General features: G+C 37.9%; 1 pseudogene; it reads left to right on the top strand.

Annotated features, from left to right (window-relative positions):
- Positions 2,488 to 5,225, top strand: LOC100621466 (annotated as a pseudogene).

Below are 5,953 nucleotides of genomic sequence, written 5' to 3' on the forward strand. Positions count from 1 at the left end.
TTTGGGATCTCCGTTCCCAGATCAGGGGTTGAACCTGGGCCACAGCTGTGAAAATGATGAAAGTATTACAGTAGATAGATAGCCAGGCATGAGCAGAACCATGAACCATGGAACCAAATGGCAGAAAACCATGCATCATTCAAACATCAGGGTCCATGGGCAGATAAAGAAAAGCAGCAACCTCCAAACTGACAGGAAACCACACATTTTGGGGTGATAAGTACCCTGGAGTCAGACAAAGAAAGGTGGAAAAGGGCAGAATCTCCAGTGTTCTATTGTAAACTGTTGCTCATTATTGCCTTCTTTACAATAAAATTATAATAAAATTAGCTATGCAGATAAGAAGTACCCATTACGCAACAGTGCCATGATACTTTCAATCCAAGCTAAATAAGGACAAAAAATCCCTCCTCCCTTTGGGAAAGTGGAGCTGGAAAGAAAATCAGGGAATAAGACCCCCAAATCTCTCCTTCCCAGTGAATATTCTGCCCATGCAGTTGAATGCCCCTTATAACGAGTGTGCCAGAGAAACACAGGGCAGCTGTTTGCCTCTCTGCCTGTCTCTCTTTAAAAGGTAAATACACCTCTTTAATAAGTTTCTCACTTAAGGTAAAGATGAATTATTATTAATTTCTCAAATAAATCCTCACTTTTCTTTCTCAATTTCTGCCTCATTTCTGAATACCTTCTGCGAGGAGATAAGAACCCTCCCTTTGGAGAAAAAGCACTGAGTCCTAACACTAGACCACCAGGAAACTCCCAAGAGAAGGGTTTCAAGTGAGACTTAAAGAGTAAAGATTTGTTTGTTCAGCTGAATCAAACATTATTATTCTGAAAAGGAGCTATGGATAAGTAAAGTAGTCTATGGTTGAGATAAATGATATTCAGTAAGTTCCTAAAATAATGTATAAAGTTATTATAACTTCATTTCTCTGGGTAAAAATTTTCTGGAAAATTAAATTCTTGTTAATTGCAGGCAGTAGAATATTAAATTCATGTTAGTGTAGACAACAAGCTGTGTGGCTGTAAATGGTTTCAATTCTCTTGTGGAAAATTGCCATTTAAATGATATAAGCCAACTGTTGTTGGTGTTCAAAGTAAAGAGGCATCATATTTCAGTTTTGATGAGAGAAAGCATGTTCATAATTCTGTTGGAATCCATGACTGTTCTTAAGGACAAAAAAGAATTTCAATTAAAAGGCATGGGTAGGGAAGATGTTCTAGCTAGAATTGATTGGACAGCACATGAAGCTATAATCTAGGGGAGAGAAAGGGTATTTGAATATGTAGCTACATTCATAAGTAGCCAGAGATGAGGCTGAAAGAAATATAGGGGAGAGATTGTAAGGAATTTTGCCTGTTGACCTTAGGATTTTGGTTTTTGCTGGCTAGGAAATCAAATTGACAACTGATTTCATAAAGAAATTTCAATTCAGTGATATCACTAAAGAAAATATATCAGCTAGAATGTTTTAGGAGTAGAATTATTATTATTGATTTAAGTATTCAGTATTAAAATATGTCTGGAGCAGGTAGTTCAAGGGTTTTATAATTCAGCTTCTCAACCATGCCTAGATTCTAGGTCACATTCCTGCTGTTTGCTTGTTCACCAGATGGCTGTTCTATAGATCCAGCATCACATGCTCACATAACCAGGTCCAAACCAGGACAGAAGAAGGTGGCTTTCTGTCTACTTATCTCTGATGTTTTTCTTTTTTCTTTTGTTTTGTTTTTTTTTTTTTTTTTTTTTTTTTTTTTTTTGTCCTTCTCCTTTTTATTTAATCAGGAAGGTATACCTTTTCAGAAATCCTCTAGAAGGCTTTATTTCAGATAAGAAAATGGACAAGACTGGAACATATACTCACACTCTTGTAAGGGAGGGAATATAAAAGTAAGTGGAAAGAAAAAAAAAGGAAAAATTATTCCCCTATGCTTATCAACTTACATAAAGTTGCAAAAAAAAAAAAAAAAAAAGGCTGCTATTTTGACTTGAGAACTAACAGATTGAATTGGTCGACAATTTAATGGGACAGTCTGAATGAGATAGAAAAAAATGATAATGATTTCCTAAAATGTCAGAGGCTTGACATAACAGGTTAACTACTTAGAAAGCTTAAAATCCAGATATACCCCAGTCTCGTGTTACATTATGGTGTAAATTCCGAAAGATTAATGTGAACACATTAATTGTGAACAATGAAGCTAGATATAAGATAGTCTATTTTTGGGTTTGCGATCAGATTATATCAAAGCATAAAATTGATATCATAAAGGAAAAGAGAGATTATAAAGAAAAAATATATGGTATAAACTACATGACCAAAATAAAGCATCAGAAAAAATTGTAGAAGAAAGTGCTCTCAAAATACTTGTCATTTATTTTATGATTGCTTATACATTATTACTAATTTACAAAGCTTTTACAGATGGATTTTTAAAACACCCATGTTCAAAAAAGAATAAAAACATGCCATGACATTTTTCACAATGCTCCATGCCAAGGTCATATGGTCCAACTCACCCAAGGTCCAAGTTTTCATCTACCTGGCCTCCTTCCTCCAGCTCATCCTCAGAGCCCACCTACTCTGGCTGCTCCAGGTCTACATCAAACACTACCCATATCCTCAGCTCCCCTATAGCAGAAGTCCTCTGCTGGGTAGAAACCGCCCCACCCTCTTCAATCACCTCAAGGGCATGGACCCACCGCAGCCAGAACTACCAATGCAGCCATCATCAGCCACTTCAACTATCATCTATCTATCTATCTATCTATCTATCTATCTATCTATCATCTATCTATCCTCTGAAAGGAAGTAAATGTAACACAGAGACCAGGCAGACAAACAGGCTCAGTATATAAGGCCTTCCTTTAATGACTAAATGACAATACACTTTCTAAATAAAAAACAACACAGAATTAGAACATTGAAATGGAATGTTTTGACTGTCTAGGTAACATAATAAGGACAGTTGAAAGTAGGACATGTAGAAAGTCCAGTGATTTGAACAATCTATCTACCTATAGCCTACCTCCTTGGTACTGCCAAGAATTTGCCAAAATGCTGTTCATTTAAAAAAAAAAAAAAAAAAGCTACAGATCAGACATTTTTGGAACATGAGTTTTGTCATTTACTGAAGATCTCTGAAGTGAAGAACATGAATGTGTTTAATCACCAGCCAGGAGCAAAGAGTAATCACTGCCAATTTAGAGCAATGTAAACATTCTAGGCAAAATTCTCCTGTTCGGACACCTACTTCATAAGAAAGCTTTAACTATTTTAAAAATTGCTTATGCAAATATCTTTTACATATGTCTTTATAGTTCTTTTTATTTGAGTAGGATTATTAAAAGTAGGAAAGCAAACTAACATGATATTTACGTGTGTGAGCTCTGAAGACAGATGTCGTAGATTTGAAATCTGGCCCCAGTGTTTATCAACTGTGTCCTAAGTTTATTTCACTACATGGCACTGCAATTTTTCTCATCTGAAAAAGTGATTAATAATGATTCCTACTCCATAAGCTTGTTGTAAGGAAAACACAGGTTACTATACATAAAGTATGTAGAATAGTACTTTTGCCACCATACTCAACAGCTACAGGCTATAATACTAAGTCAAAAGCATATTTTAATATGTCAGTATATTACCAATCATCTTCTAGTGATGTGGCGTGTTTTCATTTTTTGCTTAATCAAACTAGATATGCCAATTTCTGCTGTATAGCAAAGTGACCTCATCATTTATATTTCTTTTATCTTCCTTCTTGGTCTATCCTAAGAGATTGGACATAGTTCCCTGTGTGGTACAGTAGGACCTCATTGCTTATCCATTAGAGATGGAATAGTTTGCATCTATTAACCCAACTTCCCTGTCTGTCCCACTCCCTCCCTGCTTGCTCTTGGTAATCACCATCTGTACTCTATGTGTGAGTCTGTTTCTGTTTTGTAGATAGGTTCATTTGTGCCATATTTCAGATTCCACATGTAAGTGATATCATATGGTATTTGCATTTCTCTATAAAGAGAAGAAATATTAATGGAAGACACAGCCTGCTTTTTCTTGGCAGAAATCTCCATGGCTTTGGAACATTTACATCAAAAAGTTATCTACAGAGACCTGAAGGTAGACAAAGTCATGCTTAATCACCAAATCATGTGAAACTAACAGATTTTGGGCTTACAAACAATCTATTCCTGATAGAACAGTCACACACACACATTTTGTGAAATAACAGAATACATGGCCCCTGAAATCTTATGTGAAGTGACTTCTAGGGATTGGTGGAGTTGGGAAGCATTACTGTAGGATATGTTGACAGGAGCACCCCCTTTCACTGAGTAGAGAAGAGAAAGAAAACAACTGCCAAAATCCTGTCATGAACTTCATTGCCTCCCTACCTCACACAAGATGCCAGAGAACTTTAAAAAGCTGCTGAAGGAGTTCCCATTGTTGCTCAGCGGTGAACGAATCTGACTAGGAACCATGAGGTTGCAGGTTCAATCCCTGGCCTTGCTCAGTGGGTTAAGGATCCGGCATTGCCATGAGCTGTGGTGTAGCTCGCAGAAGCAGCATGGATCCCGCATTGCTGTGGCTGTGGTATAGGCTGGCAGCTACAGCTCTGATTAGGCCCCTAGCCTGGGAATCGCCATATGCCACAGGTGTGGCCCTCGAAAAGACAAAAAGACAAAAAAATAAAAAAATAAAAAATAAATGAAAAGCTGCTGAAAAGAAATTCTGCTTCTCATCTTGGAGCCAGTCCTGGGGATGCTGGAGAAATTCAAGCTCATCCATTCTTCTGACATATTAACTGAGAAGAGCTACAGGCTTGGAAGGGGGACCTCCCCTTTAAACCTCTGCTGCCATCTGAAGAGGATGTGAGTCACTTTGATACAAAGTTTACATGTCAGACATCTATTTGCAGCCCAGATGACTCATCTCTCAGTGAAATTGCCAACCAGGTCTTTCTGGATGCTGCATGTACAGATCCATCTGTATTAAAAATGTGAAAAAAAAGTTTTTCTTTGAACCAAAAATCTGGGCACCTCTAGTATGTATCAGTAGCCTATGAACACCTGTTAGCCCAGTCAAATTTTCTCCTGTGGATTTCTGGGGAAGAAGTGTTTCTGCCAGGGCAACAAATCCTCAGAGAGCTGTGAGATATCCAATGGAAACTAGTGGACCATGACCATGAGTGGGGCAGCTTCAGCCCCACTTACAATATGACATTCCCAGCCACATAAAAACAAGGTTTGTTGGAGTTCCCGTCGTGGCTCAGCGATTAACGAACACGACTAGCATCCATGATGACATGGGTTCGATCCATGGCCTCGCTCAGTGGGTTAAGGATCCGGCGTTGCCATGAGCTGTGGTGTAGGTTGAAGATGTGGCTCTGGCATAGGCTGGTAGCTACAGCTCTGATTTGACCCCTAGCCTTGGAACCTCCATATGCTGTGGGTGCGGCCCTAAAAAGACAATTAATTAATTAATTAATTAATTAAAATAAAAGCAAGTTTTCTCATGATCTCCAAACAGCCAGAGTACATGCATATGAATCTGTGACAGAGTAATGCTTTGAATGAATTTAAGAAAAAAGGTGGGGAGGGAATGTGTGAGCTTCATACAAGGTAAAATAAGAACACTCACAGTGAGAGTCTTGAAGAGTCAGTGTTGTTACATAAACACTTGGATAGAGGAAAAATAAATGTGGATTTTAAAAAAATCAATCAAAGGTGCAAAAGAACTTAAACAAAATGGTATTTCAAAACTCTTAGGCACATCAATTAATTGATTCCAGCTACTGAGCCTCCCTGCAGGACTTTCCTGAAGAGTTATCACATCCATGTGCACAGTTGTGCCATTTTCCACAATCCCTAAACCTTTATCTTTAGGACAAATTACACCAAACCAAGAGATGGAAGGAAGGAAATAACAATTTTGGTCACTTTACCTTC

The sequence above is a fragment of the Sus scrofa genome, chromosome 13 (assembly GCF_000003025.6).
Source record: "Sus scrofa isolate TJ Tabasco breed Duroc chromosome 13, Sscrofa11.1, whole genome shotgun sequence".
Lineage (NCBI taxonomy): Eukaryota > Metazoa > Chordata > Mammalia > Artiodactyla > Suidae > Sus > Sus scrofa.